Source organism: Anomaloglossus baeobatrachus, assembly GCF_048569485.1.
Source record: "Anomaloglossus baeobatrachus isolate aAnoBae1 chromosome 9 unlocalized genomic scaffold, aAnoBae1.hap1 SUPER_9_unloc_5, whole genome shotgun sequence".
Taxonomy (NCBI): Eukaryota; Metazoa; Chordata; class Amphibia; order Anura; family Aromobatidae; genus Anomaloglossus; species Anomaloglossus baeobatrachus.
In genome coordinates this window covers 391930-408568 of record NW_027441823.1, presented here as the reverse complement: position 1 = coordinate 408568, position 16639 = coordinate 391930, and the positions used below count along the sequence as shown (strand labels likewise).

The 16639-nt window shown below is 46.7% G+C and overlaps 12 non-coding genes and 1 pseudogene across 12 annotated transcripts; all 13 read left to right on the top strand.

Annotated features, from left to right (window-relative positions):
- Positions 1-447: 447 nt before the first annotated feature.
- LOC142260067 (U2 spliceosomal RNA) lies at positions 448-638 on the top strand. Its single transcript, XR_012728399.1, has one exon. It is a non-coding gene; the product is annotated as a U2 spliceosomal RNA (small nuclear RNA).
- A 1293-nt stretch (positions 639-1931) lies between these two features.
- On the top strand, positions 1932-2134 carry LOC142260316 (U2 spliceosomal RNA; annotated as a pseudogene).
- Positions 2135-3251: 1117 nt separating this feature from the next.
- LOC142260066 (U2 spliceosomal RNA) lies at positions 3252-3442 on the top strand. Its single transcript, XR_012728398.1, has one exon. It is a non-coding gene; the product is annotated as a U2 spliceosomal RNA (small nuclear RNA).
- Positions 3443-4559: 1117 nt separating this feature from the next.
- On the top strand, positions 4560-4750 carry LOC142260065 (U2 spliceosomal RNA). The gene has a single exon (XR_012728397.1). It is a non-coding gene; the product is annotated as a U2 spliceosomal RNA (small nuclear RNA).
- Positions 4751-5867: 1117 nt separating this feature from the next.
- Positions 5868-6058, top strand: LOC142260063 (U2 spliceosomal RNA). Its single transcript, XR_012728395.1, has one exon. It is a non-coding gene; the product is annotated as a U2 spliceosomal RNA (small nuclear RNA).
- Positions 6059-7175: 1117 nt separating this feature from the next.
- LOC142260061 (U2 spliceosomal RNA) lies at positions 7176-7366 on the top strand. Its single transcript, XR_012728394.1, has one exon. It is a non-coding gene; the product is annotated as a U2 spliceosomal RNA (small nuclear RNA).
- Positions 7367-8483: 1117 nt separating this feature from the next.
- LOC142260060 (U2 spliceosomal RNA) lies at positions 8484-8674 on the top strand. Its single transcript, XR_012728393.1, has one exon. It is a non-coding gene; the product is annotated as a U2 spliceosomal RNA (small nuclear RNA).
- A 1117-nt stretch (positions 8675-9791) lies between these two features.
- LOC142260059 (U2 spliceosomal RNA) lies at positions 9792-9982 on the top strand. Its single transcript, XR_012728392.1, has one exon. It is a non-coding gene; the product is annotated as a U2 spliceosomal RNA (small nuclear RNA).
- A 1117-nt stretch (positions 9983-11099) lies between these two features.
- Positions 11100-11290, top strand: LOC142260058 (U2 spliceosomal RNA). The gene has a single exon (XR_012728391.1). It is a non-coding gene; the product is annotated as a U2 spliceosomal RNA (small nuclear RNA).
- A 1117-nt stretch (positions 11291-12407) lies between these two features.
- On the top strand, positions 12408-12598 carry LOC142260057 (U2 spliceosomal RNA). The gene has a single exon (XR_012728390.1). It is a non-coding gene; the product is annotated as a U2 spliceosomal RNA (small nuclear RNA).
- Positions 12599-13715: 1117 nt separating this feature from the next.
- LOC142260056 (U2 spliceosomal RNA) lies at positions 13716-13906 on the top strand. Its single transcript, XR_012728389.1, has one exon. It is a non-coding gene; the product is annotated as a U2 spliceosomal RNA (small nuclear RNA).
- A 1117-nt stretch (positions 13907-15023) lies between these two features.
- LOC142260055 (U2 spliceosomal RNA) lies at positions 15024-15214 on the top strand. The gene has a single exon (XR_012728388.1). It is a non-coding gene; the product is annotated as a U2 spliceosomal RNA (small nuclear RNA).
- A 1117-nt stretch (positions 15215-16331) lies between these two features.
- LOC142260054 (U2 spliceosomal RNA) lies at positions 16332-16522 on the top strand. The gene has a single exon (XR_012728387.1). It is a non-coding gene; the product is annotated as a U2 spliceosomal RNA (small nuclear RNA).
- Positions 16523-16639: the final 117 nt, after the last annotated feature.

The window sequence follows — 16639 nt, the reverse complement described above, 5'->3', positions numbered from 1 at the left end:
GTGGTAGGGGGATGACAGGAGAAGGGAAGCGGGTGGTGAGAAAGGTACAGAGGGCAGGGTTTGGGGGCTGGGAAGGAAAGGGAAAAGATTAGGGTTTGGGGATGATGAAAGGGCTTTCTACGGGTAAGGATGGCAAAGGGTGGCAGTGACGGAAAGTCAGGCAACCTGTCCTGTCCGTCTTTTTGTATCGTGAATTGGAAAGACTGCAAGGGGGAGGGGAGTTGCTTGCGCCCTAAAGGAGGAGTTATTCAGATTCATTGCAGTGGGCGGCGGCTGCAAAACGCACCATTCTTCTTGTTTTTGCTCTGCAAAGCAGCCTTTTCAAGGGTTGGCTTGGGTGACAAAATGTCTTGTGTAGGCGTGGGTTTGTCTCCCTCTCGCTCTCTCTCCCTAAGATGTGTCCGGCATAGGCCAGGGTGCCTCTCGAGGCCCAAACCAATTCTGGTTATCGCTTCTCGGCCTTTTGGCTAAGATCAAGTGTAGTATCTGTTCTTATCAGTTTAATATCTGATACGTCCCCTATCTGGGGACCATATATTAAATGGATTTTTAGAACAGGGAGATGGAAAAAGAGCTTGCTCTGTCCACTCCACGCATTGACCTGGTATTGCAGTACCTCCAGGAACGGTGCACCCCTTCTTAACCCAGTTTCCAAAAGCAGAACTCGATTCACCTGATTCATATTAGCCCGATTAGCGAATTGAAATGAATTTTTATCTAACACACTTTTTACTTGCTTTATTCATCCAAATAGCAAACTCATCACCACTCAACTTCACCAACTCTGCTATGTCCCGTGCAGTATCTTGTTGTCAGTCTAATCTAGATCATGTGTAATTGAATGGAATAGATCCCTTTTGGACAAAGTGGAGTCAGATGCTGCAGTGACCACAGGTGTGAGAGGATCTACAATTGGCATCTGGTGTTATCTCTCTGCTTCCACTCCAAATAAAGTTACCTGTTGTTACCTGAACGTCAAATACTAAGAATGGGCGGCCTATGAAAGAATTAGTACTTTCATTAAGTATACTAAACCGGCTAATTGGGAATAGACAAACTGTAAAAAGCCCTCTGAGAAAGCCCCTCTCTAACCTTTGTTAGTAAGCTTTTCTGTAGCCTGCCTGTTGATGTATTTTCGGTTTGAACAGTGCACAACATGAAGAGATGGAACACTGGCGGCTTGTCACAATGCCCCCCGATGACATCACAATAGCGCTGCTGCCTAGAAAACAAGCTGCGCAGAAGAAGTTGTTCTTTGGGTGGGAGGGTGGGCTAGTGGAAGGAGGGGGCAATCTCTTTTTTTCCCGGGTGGTAGGGGGATGACAGGAGAAGGGAAGCGGGTGGTGAGAAAGGTACAGAGGGCAGGGTTTGGGGGCTGGGAAGGAAAGGGAAAAGATTAGGGTTTGGGGATGATGAAAGGGCTTTCTACGGGTAAGGATGGCAAAGGGTGGCAGTGACGGAAAGTCAGGCAACCTGTCCTGTCCGTCTTTTTGTATCGTGAATTGGAAAGACTGCAAGGGGGAGGGGAGTTGCTTGCGCCCTAAAGGAGGAGTTATTCAGATTCATTGCAGTGGGCGGCGGCTGCAAAACGCACCATTCTTCTTGTTTTTGCTCTGCAAAGCAGCCTTTTCAAGGGTTGGCTTGGGTGACAAAATGTCTTGTGTAGGCGTGGGTTTGTCTCCCTCTCGCTCTCTCTCCCTAAGATGTGTCCGGCATAGGCCAGGGTGCCACTCGAGGCCCAAACCAATTCTGGTTATCGCTTCTCGGCCTTTTGGCTAAGATCAAGTGTAGTTTGGGAGGGTACTACCTTGGTTGGTGCTGAAAGGTGCAAGGGTATTGCACAACTGCTGGCCTTGGGGGAGTGTGCATCGTAGGATGTCATAGCCCTCTTGTGACGGACAGTTACCTGGGCAACGAGAGGCGGTCACTTTATTATTTTCAAACTCATCCTTCAAAAAAAAAAAAAAAAAAAAAAAAAAAAACTGTTCTTATCAGTTTAATATCTGATACGTCCCCTATCTGGGGACCATATATTAAATGGATTTTTAGAACAGGGAGATGGAAAAAGAGCTTGCTCTGTCCACTCCACGCATTGACCTGGTATTGCAGTACCTCCAGGAACGGTGCACCCCTTCTTAACCCAGTTTCCAAAAGCAGAACTCGATTCACCTGATTCATATTAGCCCGATTAGCGAATTGAAATGAATTTTTATCTAACACACTTTTTACTTGCTTTATTCATCCAAATAGCAAACTCATCACCACTCAACTTCACCAACTCTGCTATGTCCCGTGCAGTATCTTGTTGTCAGTCTAATCTAGATCATGTGTAATTGAATGGAATAGATCCCTTTTGGACAAAGTGGAGTCAGATGCTGCAGTGACCACAGGTGTGAGAGGATCTACAATTGGCATCTGGTGTTATCTCTCTGCTTCCACTCCAAATAAAGTTACCTGTTGTTACCTGAACGTCAAATACTAAGAATGGGCGGCCTATGAAAGAATTAGTACTTTCATTAAGTATACTAAACCGGCTAATTGGGAATAGACAAACTGTAAAAAGCCCTCTGAGAAAGCCCCTCTCTAACCTTTGTTAGTAAGCTTTTCTGTAGCCTGCCTGTTGATGTATTTTCGGTTTGAACAGTGCACAACATGAAGAGACGGAACACTGGCGGCTTGTCACAATGCCCCCCGATGACATCACAATAGCGCTGCTGCCTAGAAAACAAGCTGCGCAGAAGAAGTTGTTCTTTGGGTGGGAGGGTGGGCTAGTGGAAGGAGGGGGCAATCTCTTTTTTTCCCGGGTGGTAGGGGGATGACAGGAGAAGGGAAGCGGGTGGTGAGAAAGGTACAGAGGGCAGGGTTTGGGGGCTGGGAAGGAAAGGGAAAAGATTAGGGTTTGGGGATGATGAAAGGGCTTTCTACGGGTAAGGATGGCAAAGGGTGGCAGTGACGGAAAGTCAGGCAACCTGTCCTGTCCGTCTTTTTGTATCGTGAATTGGAAAGACTGCAAGGGGGAGGGGAGTTGCTTGCGCCCTAAAGGAGGAGTTATTCAGATTCATTGCAGTGGGCGGCGGCTGCAAAACGCACCATTCTTCTTGTTTTTGCTCTGCAAAGCAGCCTTTTCAAGGGTTGGCTTGGGTGACAAAATGTCTTGTGTAGGCGTGGGTTTGTCTCCCTCTCGCTCTCTCTCCCTAAGATGTGTCCGGCATAGGCCAGGGTGCCACTCGAGGCCCAAACCAATTCTGGTTATCGCTTCTCGGCCTTTTGGCTAAGATCAAGTGTAGTATCTGTTCTTATCAGTTTAATATCTGATACGTCCCCTATCTGGGGACCATATATTAAATGGATTTTTAGAACAGGGAGATGGAAAAAGAGCTTGCTCTGTCCACTCCACGCATTGACCTGGTATTGCAGTACCTCCAGGAACGGTGCACCCCTTCTTAACCCAGTTTCCAAAAGCAGAACTCGATTCACCTGATTCATATTAGCCCGATTAGCGAATTGAAATGAATTTTTATCTAACACACTTTTTACTTGCTTTATTCATCCAAATAGCAAACTCATCACCACTCAACTTCACCAACTCTGCTATGTCCCGTGCAGTATCTTGTTGTCAGTCTAATCTAGATCATGTGTAATTGAATGGAATAGATCCCTTTTGGACAAAGTGGAGTCAGATGCTGCAGTGACCACAGGTGTGAGAGGATCTACAATTGGCATCTGGTGTTATCTCTCTGCTTCCACTCCAAATAAAGTTACCTGTTGTTACCTGAACGTCAAATACTAAGAATGGGCGGCCTATGAAAGAATTAGTACTTTCATTAAGTATACTAAACCGGCTAATTGGGAATAGACAAACTGTAAAAAGCCCTCTGAGAAAGCCCCTCTCTAACCTTTGTTAGTAAGCTTTTCTGTAGCCTGCCTGTTGATGTATTTTCGGTTTGAACAGTGCACAACATGAAGAGACGGAACACTGGCGGCTTGTCACAATGCCCCCCGATGACATCACAATAGCGCTGCTGCCTAGAAAACAAGCTGCGCAGAAGAAGTTGTTCTTTGGGTGGGAGGGTGGGCTAGTGGAAGGAGGGGGCAATCTCTTTTTTTCCCGGGTGGTAGGGGGATGACAGGAGAAGGGAAGCGGGTGGTGAGAAAGGTACAGAGGGCAGGGTTTGGGGGCTGGGAAGGAAAGGGAAAAGATTAGGGTTTGGGGATGATGAAAGGGCTTTCTACGGGTAAGGATGGCAAAGGGTGGCAGTGACGGAAAGTCAGGCAACCTGTCCTGTCCGTCTTTTTGTATCGTGAATTGGAAAGACTGCAAGGGGGAGGGGAGTTGCTTGCGCCCTAAAGGAGGAGTTATTCAGATTCATTGCAGTGGGCGGCGGCTGCAAAACGCACCATTCTTCTTGTTTTTGCTCTGCAAAGCAGCCTTTTCAAGGGTTGGCTTGGGTGACAAAATGTCTTGTGTAGGCGTGGGTTTGTCTCCCTCTCGCTCTCTCTCCCTAAGATGTGTCCGGCATAGGCCAGGGTGCCACTCGAGGCCCAAACCAATTCTGGTTATCGCTTCTCGGCCTTTTGGCTAAGATCAAGTGTAGTATCTGTTCTTATCAGTTTAATATCTGATACGTCCCCTATCTGGGGACCATATATTAAATGGATTTTTAGAACAGGGAGATGGAAAAAGAGCTTGCTCTGTCCACTCCACGCATTGACCTGGTATTGCAGTACCTCCAGGAACGGTGCACCCCTTCTTAACCCAGTTTCCAAAAGCAGAACTCGATTCACCTGATTCATATTAGCCCGATTAGCGAATTGAAATGAATTTTTATCTAACACACTTTTTACTTGCTTTATTCATCCAAATAGCAAACTCATCACCACTCAACTTCACCAACTCTGCTATGTCCCGTGCAGTATCTTGTTGTCAGTCTAATCTAGATCATGTGTAATTGAATGGAATAGATCCCTTTTGGACAAAGTGGAGTCAGATGCTGCAGTGACCACAGGTGTGAGAGGATCTACAATTGGCATCTGGTGTTATCTCTCTGCTTCCACTCCAAATAAAGTTACCTGTTGTTACCTGAACGTCAAATACTAAGAATGGGCGGCCTATGAAAGAATTAGTACTTTCATTAAGTATACTAAACCGGCTAATTGGGAATAGACAAACTGTAAAAAGCCCTCTGAGAAAGCCCCTCTCTAACCTTTGTTAGTAAGCTTTTCTGTAGCCTGCCTGTTGATGTATTTTCGGTTTGAACAGTGCACAACATGAAGAGACGGAACACTGGCGGCTTGTCACAATGCCCCCCGATGACATCACAATAGCGCTGCTGCCTAGAAAACAAGCTGCGCAGAAGAAGTTGTTCTTTGGGTGGGAGGGTGGGCTAGTGGAAGGAGGGGGCAATCTCTTTTTTTCCCGGGTGGTAGGGGGATGACAGGAGAAGGGAAGCGGGTGGTGAGAAAGGTACAGAGGGCAGGGTTTGGGGGCTGGGAAGGAAAGGGAAAAGATTAGGGTTTGGGGATGATGAAAGGGCTTTCTACGGGTAAGGATGGCAAAGGGTGGCAGTGACGGAAAGTCAGGCAACCTGTCCTGTCCGTCTTTTTGTATCGTGAATTGGAAAGACTGCAAGGGGGAGGGGAGTTGCTTGCGCCCTAAAGGAGGAGTTATTCAGATTCATTGCAGTGGGCGGCGGCTGCAAAACGCACCATTCTTCTTGTTTTTGCTCTGCAAAGCAGCCTTTTCAAGGGTTGGCTTGGGTGACAAAATGTCTTGTGTAGGCGTGGGTTTGTCTCCCTCTCGCTCTCTCTCCCTAAGATGTGTCCGGCATAGGCCAGGGTGCCACTCGAGGCCCAAACCAATTCTGGTTATCGCTTCTCGGCCTTTTGGCTAAGATCAAGTGTAGTATCTGTTCTTATCAGTTTAATATCTGATACGTCCCCTATCTGGGGACCATATATTAAATGGATTTTTAGAACAGGGAGATGGAAAAAGAGCTTGCTCTGTCCACTCCACGCATTGACCTGGTATTGCAGTACCTCCAGGAACGGTGCACCCCTTCTTAACCCAGTTTCCAAAAGCAGAACTCGATTCACCTGATTCATATTAGCCCGATTAGCGAATTGAAATGAATTTTTATCTAACACACTTTTTACTTGCTTTATTCATCCAAATAGCAAACTCATCACCACTCAACTTCACCAACTCTGCTATGTCCCGTGCAGTATCTTGTTGTCAGTCTAATCTAGATCATGTGTAATTGAATGGAATAGATCCCTTTTGGACAAAGTGGAGTCAGATGCTGCAGTGACCACAGGTGTGAGAGGATCTACAATTGGCATCTGGTGTTATCTCTCTGCTTCCACTCCAAATAAAGTTACCTGTTGTTACCTGAACGTCAAATACTAAGAATGGGCGGCCTATGAAAGAATTAGTACTTTCATTAAGTATACTAAACCGGCTAATTGGGAATAGACAAACTGTAAAAAGCCCTCTGAGAAAGCCCCTCTCTAACCTTTGTTAGTAAGCTTTTCTGTAGCCTGCCTGTTGATGTATTTTCGGTTTGAACAGTGCACAACATGAAGAGACGGAACACTGGCGGCTTGTCACAATGCCCCCCGATGACATCACAATAGCGCTGCTGCCTAGAAAACAAGCTGCGCAGAAGAAGTTGTTCTTTGGGTGGGAGGGTGGGCTAGTGGAAGGAGGGGGCAATCTCTTTTTTTCCCGGGTGGTAGGGGGATGACAGGAGAAGGGAAGCGGGTGGTGAGAAAGGTACAGAGGGCAGGGTTTGGGGGCTGGGAAGGAAAGGGAAAAGATTAGGGTTTGGGGATGATGAAAGGGCTTTCTACGGGTAAGGATGGCAAAGGGTGGCAGTGACGGAAAGTCAGGCAACCTGTCCTGTCCGTCTTTTTGTATTGTGAATTGGAAAGACTGCAAGGGGGAGGGGAGTTGCTTGCGCCCTAAAGGAGGAGTTATTCAGATTCATTGCAGTGGGCGGCGGCTGCAAAACGCACCATTCTTCTTGTTTTTGCTCTGCAAAGCAGCCTTTTCAAGGGTTGGCTTGGGTGACAAAATGTCTTGTGTAGGCGTGGGTTTGTCTCCCTCTCGCTCTCTCTCCCTAAGATGTGTCCGGCATAGGCCAGGGTGCCACTCGAGGCCCAAACCAATTCTGGTTATCGCTTCTCGGCCTTTTGGCTAAGATCAAGTGTAGTATCTGTTCTTATCAGTTTAATATCTGATACGTCCCCTATCTGGGGACCATATATTAAATGGATTTTTAGAACAGGGAGATGGAAAAAGAGCTTGCTCTGTCCACTCCACGCATTGACCTGGTATTGCAGTACCTCCAGGAACGGTGCACCCCTTCTTAACCCAGTTTCCAAAAGCAGAACTCGATTCACCTGATTCATATTAGCCCGATTAGCGAATTGAAATGAATTTTTATCTAACACACTTTTTACTTGCTTTATTCATCCAAATAGCAAACTCATCACCACTCAACTTCACCAACTCTGCTATGTCCCGTGCAGTATCTTGTTGTCAGTCTAATCTAGATCATGTGTAATTGAATGGAATAGATCCCTTTTGGACAAAGTGGAGTCAGATGCTGCAGTGACCACAGGTGTGAGAGGATCTACAATTGGCATCTGGTGTTATCTCTCTGCTTCCACTCCAAATAAAGTTACCTGTTGTTACCTGAACGTCAAATACTAAGAATGGGCGGCCTATGAAAGAATTAGTACTTTCATTAAGTATACTAAACCGGCTAATTGGGAATAGACAAACTGTAAAAAGCCCTCTGAGAAAGCCCCTCTCTAACCTTTGTTAGTAAGCTTTTCTGTAGCCTGCCTGTTAATGTATTTTCGGTTTGAACAGTGCACAACATGAAGAGACGGAACACTGGCGGCTTGTCACAATGCCCCCCGATGACATCACAATAGCGCTGCTGCCTAGAAAACAAGCTGCGCAGAAGAAGTTGTTCTTTGGGTGGGAGGGTGGGCTAGTGGAAGGAGGGGGCAATCTCTTTTTTTCCCGGGTGGTAGGGGGATGACAGGAGAAGGGAAGCGGGTGGTGAGAAAGGTACAGAGGGCAGGGTTTGGGGGCTGGGAAGGAAAGGGAAAAGATTAGGGTTTGGGGATGATGAAAGGGCTTTCTACGGGTAAGGATGGCAAAGGGTGGCAGTGACGGAAAGTCAGGCAACCTGTCCTGTCCGTCTTTTTGTATCGTGAATTGGAAAGACTGCAAGGGGGAGGGGAGTTGCTTGCGCCCTAAAGGAGGAGTTATTCAGATTCATTGCAGTGGGCGGCGGCTGCAAAACGCACCATTCTTCTTGTTTTTGCTCTGCAAAGCAGCCTTTTCAAGGGTTGGCTTGGGTGACAAAATGTCTTGTGTAGGCGTGGGTTTGTCTCCCTCTCGCTCTCTCTCCCTAAGATGTGTCCGGCATAGGCCAGGGTGCCACTCGAGGCCCAACCCAATTCTGGTTATCGCTTCTCGGCCTTTTGGCTAAGATCAAGTGTAGTATCTGTTCTTATCAGTTTAATATCTGATACGTCCCCTATCTGGGGACCATATATTAAATGGATTTTTAGAACAGGGAGATGGAAAAAGAGCTTGCTCTGTCCACTCCACGCATTGACCTGGTATTGCAGTACCTCCAGGAACGGTGCACCCCTTCTTAACCCAGTTTCCAAAAGCAGAACTCGATTCACCTGATTCATATTAGCCCGATTAGCGAATTGAAATGAATTTTTATCTAACACACTTTTTACTTGCTTTATTCATCCAAATAGCAAACTCATCACCACTCAACTTCACCAACTCTGCTATGTCCCGTGCAGTATCTTGTTGTCAGTCTAATCTAGATCATGTGTAATTGAATGGAATAGATCCCTTTTGGACAAAGTGGAGTCAGATGCTGCAGTGACCACAGGTGTGAGAGGATCTACAATTGGCATCTGGTGTTATCTCTCTGCTTCCACTCCAAATAAAGTTACCTGTTGTTACCTGAACGTCAAATACTAAGAATGGGCGGCCTATGAAAGAATTAGTACTTTCATTAAGTATACTAAACCGGCTAATTGGGAATAGACAAACTGTAAAAAGCCCTCTGAGAAAGCCCCTCTCTAACCTTTGTTAGTAAGCTTTTCTGTAGCCTGCCTGTTGATGTATTTTCGGTTTGAACAGTGCACAACATGAAGAGACGGAACACTGGCGGCTTGTCACAATGCCCCCCGATGACATCACAATAGCGCTGCTGCCTAGAAAACAAGCTGCGCAGAAGAAGTTGTTCTTTGGGTGGGAGGGTGGGCTAGTGGAAGGAGGGGGCAATCTCTTTTTTTCCCGGGTGGTAGGGGGATGACAGGAGAAGGGAAGCGGGTGGTGAGAAAGGTACAGAGGGCAGGGTTTGGGGGCTGGGAAGGAAAGGGAAAAGATTAGGGTTTGGGGATGATGAAAGGGCTTTCTACGGGTAAGGATGGCAAAGGGTGGCAGTGACGGAAAGTCAGGCAACCTGTCCTGTCCGTCTTTTTGTATTGTGAATTGGAAAGACTGCAAGGGGGAGGGGAGTTGCTTGCGCCCTAAAGGAGGAGTTATTCAGATTCATTGCAGTGGGCGGCGGCTGCAAAACGCACCATTCTTCTTGTTTTTGCTCTGCAAAGCAGCCTTTTCAAGGGTTGGCTTGGGTGACAAAATGTCTTGTGTAGGCGTGGGTTTGTCTCCCTCTCGCTCTCTCTCCCTAAGATGTGTCCGGCATAGGCCAGGGTGCCACTCGAGGCCCAAACCAATTCTGGTTATCGCTTCTCGGCCTTTTGGCTAAGATCAAGTGTAGTATCTGTTCTTATCAGTTTAATATCTGATACGTCCCCTATCTGGGGACCATATATTAAATGGATTTTTAGAACAGGGAGATGGAAAAAGAGCTTGCTCTGTCCACTCCACGCATTGACCTGGTATTGCAGTACCTCCAGGAACGGTGCACCCCTTCTTAACCCAGTTTCCAAAAGCAGAACTCGATTCACCTGATTCATATTAGCCCGATTAGCGAATTGAAATGAATTTTTATCTAACACACTTTTTACTTGCTTTATTCATCCAAATAGCAAACTCATCACCACTCAACTTCACCAACTCTGCTATGTCCCGTGCAGTATCTTGTTGTCAGTCTAATCTAGATCATGTGTAATTGAATGGAATAGATCCCTTTTGGACAAAGTGGAGTCAGATGCTGCAGTGACCACAGGTGTGAGAGGATCTACAATTGGCATCTGGTGTTATCTCTCTGCTTCCACTCCAAATAAAGTTACCTGTTGTTACCTGAACGTCAAATACTAAGAATGGGCGGCCTATGAAAGAATTAGTACTTTCATTAAGTATACTAAACCGGCTAATTGGGAATAGACAAACTGTAAAAAGCCCTCTGAGAAAGCCCCTCTCTAACCTTTGTTAGTAAGCTTTTCTGTAGCCTGCCTGTTGATGTATTTTCGGTTTGAACAGTGCACAACATGAAGAGACGGAACACTGGCGGCTTGTCACAATGCCCCCCGATGACATCACAATAGCGCTGCTGCCTAGAAAACAAGCTGCGCAGAAGAAGTTGTTCTTTGGGTGGGAGGGTGGGCTAGTGGAAGGAGGGGGCAATCTCTTTTTTTCCCGGGTGGTAGGGGGATGACAGGAGAAGGGAAGCGGGTGGTGAGAAAGGTACAGAGGGCAGGGTTTGGGGGCTGGGAAGGAAAGGGAAAAGATTAGGGTTTGGGGATGATGAAAGGGCTTTCTACGGGTAAGGATGGCAAAGGGTGGCAGTGACGGAAAGTCAGGCAACCTGTCCTGTCCGTCTTTTTGTATCGTGAATTGGAAAGACTGCAAGGGGGAGGGGAGTTGCTTGCGCCCTAAAGGAGGAGTTATTCAGATTCATTGCAGTGGGCGGCGGCTGCAAAACGCACCATTCTTCTTGTTTTTGCTCTGCAAAGCAGCCTTTTCAAGGGTTGGCTTGGGTGACAAAATGTCTTGTGTAGGCGTGGGTTTGTCTCCCTCTCGCTCTCTCTCCCTAAGATGTGTCCGGCATAGGCCAGGGTGCCACTCGAGGCCCAAACCAATTCTGGTTATCGCTTCTCGGCCTTTTGGCTAAGATCAAGTGTAGTATCTGTTCTTATCAGTTTAATATCTGATACGTCCCCTATCTGGGGACCATATATTAAATGGATTTTTAGAACAGGGAGATGGAAAAAGAGCTTGCTCTGTCCACTCCACGCATTGACCTGGTATTGCAGTACCTCCAGGAACGGTGCACCCCTTCTTAACCCAGTTTCCAAAAGCAGAACTCGATTCACCTGATTCATATTAGCCCGATTAGCGAATTGAAATGAATTTTTATCTAACACACTTTTTACTTGCTTTATTCATCCAAATAGCAAACTCATCACCACTCAACTTCACCAACTCTGCTATGTCCCGTGCAGTATCTTGTTGTCAGTCTAATCTAGATCATGTGTAATTGAATGGAATAGATCCCTTTTGGACAAAGTGGAGTCAGATGCTGCAGTGACCACAGGTGTGAGAGGATCTACAATTGGCATCTGGTGTTATCTCTCTGCTTCCACTCCAAATAAAGTTACCTGTTGTTACCTGAACGTCAAATACTAAGAATGGGCGGCCTATGAAAGAATTAGTACTTTCATTAAGTATACTAAACCGGCTAATTGGGAATAGACAAACTGTAAAAAGCCCTCTGAGAAAGCCCCTCTCTAACCTTTGTTAGTAAGCTTTTCTGTAGCCTGCCTGTTGATGTATTTTCGGTTTGAACAGTGCACAACATGAAGAGACGGAACACTGGCGGCTTGTCACAATGCCCCCCGATGACATCACAATAGCGCTGCTGCCTAGAAAACAAGCTGCGCAGAAGAAGTTGTTCTTTGGGTGGGAGGGTGGGCTAGTGGAAGGAGGGGGCAATCTCTTTTTTTCCCGGGTGGTAGGGGGATGACAGGAGAAGGGAAGCGGGTGGTGAGAAAGGTACAGAGGGCAGGGTTTGGGGGCTGGGAAGGAAAGGGAAAAGATTAGGGTTTGGGGATGATGAAAGGGCTTTCTACGGGTAAGGATGGCAAAGGGTGGCAGTGACGGAAAGTCAGGCAACCTGTCCTGTCCGTCTTTTTGTATCGTGAATTGGAAAGACTGCAAGGGGGAGGGGAGTTGCTTGCGCCCTAAAGGAGGAGTTATTCAGATTCATTGCAGTGGGCGGCGGCTGCAAAACGCACCATTCTTCTTGTTTTTGCTCTGCAAAGCAGCCTTTTCAAGGGTTGGCTTGGGTGACAAAATGTCTTGTGTAGGCGTGGGTTTGTCTCCCTCTCGCTCTCTCTCCCTAAGATGTGTCCGGCATAGGCCAGGGTGCCACTCGAGGCCCAAACCAATTCTGGTTATCGCTTCTCGGCCTTTTGGCTAAGATCAAGTGTAGTATCTGTTCTTATCAGTTTAATATCTGATACGTCCCCTATCTGGGGACCATATATTAAATGGATTTTTAGAACAGGGAGATGGAAAAAGAGCTTGCTCTGTCCACTCCACGCATTGACCTGGTATTGCAGTACCTCCAGGAACGGTGCACCCCTTCTTAACCCAGTTTCCAAAAGCAGAACTCGATTCACCTGATTCATATTAGCCCGATTAGCGAATTGAAATGAATTTTTATCTAACACACTTTTTACTTGCTTTATTCATCCAAATAGCAAACTCATCACCACTCAACTTCACCAACTCTGCTATGTCCCGTGCAGTATCTTGTTGTCAGTCTAATCTAGATCATGTGTAATTGAATGGAATAGATCCCTTTTGGACAAAGTGGAGTCAGATGCTGCAGTGACCACAGGTGTGAGAGGATCTACAATTGGCATCTGGTGTTATCTCTCTGCTTCCACTCCAAATAAAGTTACCTGTTGTTACCTGAACGTCAAATACTAAGAATGGGCGGCCTATGAAAGAATTAGTACTTTCATTAAGTATACTAAACCGGCTAATTGGGAATAGACAAACTGTAAAAAGCCCTCTGAGAAAGCCCCTCTCTAACCTTTGTTAGTAAGCTTTTCTGTAGCCTGCCTGTTGATGTATTTTCGGTTTGAACAGTGCACAACATGAAGAGACGGAACACTGGCGGCTTGTCACAATGCCCCCCGATGACATCACAATAGCGCTGCTGCCTAGAAAACAAGCTGCGCAGAAGAAGTTGTTCTTTGGGTGGGAGGGTGGGCTAGTGGAAGGAGGGGGCAATCTCTTTTTTTCCCGGGTGGTAGGGGGATGACAGGAGAAGGGAAGCGGGTGGTGAGAAAGGTACAGAGGGCAGGGTTTGGGGGCTGGGAAGGAAAGGGAAAAGATTAGGGTTTGGGGATGATGAAAGGGCTTTCTACGGGTAAGGATGGCAAAGGGTGGCAGTGACGGAAAGTCAGGCAACCTGTCCTGTCCGTCTTTTTGTATCGTGAATTGGAAAGACTGCAAGGGGGAGGGGAGTTGCTTGCGCCCTAAAGGAGGAGTTATTCAGATTCATTGCAGTGGGCGGCGGCTGCAAAACGCACCATTCTTCTTGTTTTTGCTCTGCAAAGCAGCCTTTTCAAGGGTTGGCTTGGGTGACAAAATGTCTTGTGTAGGCGTGGGTTTGTCTCCCTCTCGCTCTCTCTCCCTAAGATGTGTCCGGCATAGGCCAGGGTGCCACTCGAGGCCCAAACCAATTCTGGTTATCGCTTCTCGGCCTTTTGGCTAAGATCAAGTGTAGTATCTGTTCTTATCAGTTTAATATCTGATACGTCCCCTATCTGGGGACCATATATTAAATGGATTTTTAGAACAGGGAGATGGAAAAAGAGCTTGCTCTGTCCACTCCACGCATTGACCTGGTATTGCAGTACCTCCAGGAACGGTGCACCCCTTCTTAACCCAGTTTCCAAAAGCAGAACTCGATTCACCTGATTCATATTAGCCCGATTAGCGAATTGAAATGAATTTTTATCTAACACACTTTTTACTTGCTTTATTCATCCAAATAGCAAACTCATCACCACTCAACTTCACCAACTCTGCTATGTCCCGTGCAGTATCTTGTTGTCAGTCTAATCTAGATCATGTGTAATTGAATGGAATAGATCCCTTTTGGACAAAGTGGAGTCAGATGCTGCAGTGACCACAGGTGTGAGAGGATCTACAATTGGCATCTGGTGTTATCTCTCTGCTTCCACTCCAAATAAAGTTACCTGTTGTTACCTGAACGTCAAATACTAAGAATGGGCGGCCTATGAAAGAATTAGTACTTTCATTAAGTATACTAAACCGGCTAATTGGGAATAGACAAACTGTAAAAAGCCCTCTGAGAAAGCCCCTCTCTAACCTTTGTTAGTAAGCTTTTCTGTAGCCTGCCTGTTGATGTATTTTCGGTTTGAACAGTGCACAACATGAAGAGACGGAACACTGGCGGCTTGTCACAATGCCCCCCGATGACATCACAATAGCGCTGCTGCCTAGAAAACAAGCTGCGCAGAAGAAGTTGTTCTTTGGGTGGGAGGGTGGGCTAGTGGAAGGAGGGGGCAATCTCTTTTTTTCCCGGGTGGTAGGGGGATGACAGGAGAAGGGAAGCGGGTGGTGAGAAAGGTACAGAGGGCAGGGTTTGGGGGCTGGGAAGGAAAGGGAAAAGATTAGGGTTTGGGGATGATGAAAGGGCTTTCTACGGGTAAGGATGGCAAAGGGTGGCAGTGACGGAAAGTCAGGCAACCTGTCCTGTCCGTCTTTTTGTATCGTGAATTGGAAAGACTGCAAGGGGGAGGGGAGTTGCTTGCGCCCTAAAGGAGGAGTTATTCAGATTCATTGCAGTGGGCGGCGGCTGCAAAACGCACCATTCTTCTTGTTTTTGCTCTGCAAAGCAGCCTTTTCAAGGGTTGGCTTGGGTGACAAAATGTCTTGTGTAGGCGTGGGTTTGTCTCCCTCTCGCTCTCTCTCCCTAAGATGTGTCCGGCATAGGCCAGGGTGCCACTCGAGGCCCAAACCAATTCTGGTTATCGCTTCTCGGCCTTTTGGCTAAGATCAAGTGTAGTATCTGTTCTTATCAGTTTAATATCTGATACGTCCCCTATCTGGGGACCATATATTAAATGGATTTTTAGAACAGGGAGATGGAAAAAGAGCTTGCTCTGTCCACTCCACGCATTGACCTGGTATTGCAGTACCTCCAGGAACGGTGCACCCCTTCTTAACCCAGTTTCCAAAAGCAGAACTCGATTCACCTGATTCATATTAGCCCGATTAGCGAATTGAAATGAATTTTTATCTAACACACTTTTTACTTGCTTTATTCATCCAAATAGCAAACTCATCACCACTCAACTTCACCAACTCTGCTATGTCCCGTGCAGTATCTTGTTGTCAGTCTAATCTAGATCATGTGTAATTGAATGGAATAGATCCCTTTTGGACAAAGTGGAGTCAGATGCTGCAGTGACCACAGGTGTGAGAGGATCTACAATTGGCATCTGGTGTTATCTCTCTGCTTCCACTCCAAATAAAGTTACCTGTTGTTACCTGAACGTCAAATACTAAGAATGGGCGGCCTATGAAAGAATTAGTACTTTCATTAAGTATACTAAACCGGCTAATTGGGAATAGACAAACTGTAAAAAGCCCTCTGAGAAAGCCCCTCTCTAACCTTTGTTAGTAAGCTTTTCTGTAGCCTGCCTGTTGATGTATTTTCGGTTTGAACAGTGCACAACATGAAGAGACGGAACACTGGCGGCTTGTCACAATGCCCCCCGATGACATCACAATAGCGCTGCTGCCTAGAAAACAAGCTGCGCAGAAGAAGTTGTTCTTTGGGTGGGAGGGTGGGCTAGTGGAAGGAGGGGGCAATCTCTTTTTTTCCCGGGTGGTAGGGGGATGACAGGAGAAGGGAAGCGGGTGGTGAGAAAGGTACAGAGGGCAGGGTTTGGGGGCTGGGAAGGAAAGGGAAAAGATTAGGGTTTGGGGATGATGAAAGGGCTTTCTACGGGTAAGGATGGCAAAGGGTGGCAGTGACGGAAAGTCAGGCAACCTGTCCTGTCCGTCTTTTTGTATCGTGAATTGGAAAGACTGCAAGGGGGAGGGGAGTTGCTTGCGCCCTAAAGGAGGAGTTATTCAGATTCATTGCAGTGGGCGGCGGCTGCAAAACGCACCATTCTTCTTGTTTTTGCTCTGCAAAGCAGCCTTTTCAAGGGTTGGCTTGGGTGACAAAATGTCTTGTGTAGGCGTGGGTTTGTCTCCCTCTCGCTCTCTCTCCCTAAGATGTGTCCGGCATAGGCCAGGGTGCCACTCGAGGCCCAAACCAATTCTGGTTATCGCTTCTCGGCCTTTTGGCTAAGATCAAGTGTAGTATCTGTTCTTATCAGTTTAATATCTGATACGTCCCCTATCTGGGGACCATATATTAAATGGATTTTTAGAACAGGGAGATGGAAAAAGAGCTTGCTCTGTCCACTCCACGCATTGACCTGGTATTGCAGTACCTCCAGGAACGGTGCACCCCTTCTTAACCCAGTTTCCAAAAGCAGAACTCGATTCACCTGATTCATATTAGCCCGATTAGCGAATTGAAATGAATTTTTATCTAACACACTTTTTACTTGCTTTATTCATCCAAATAGC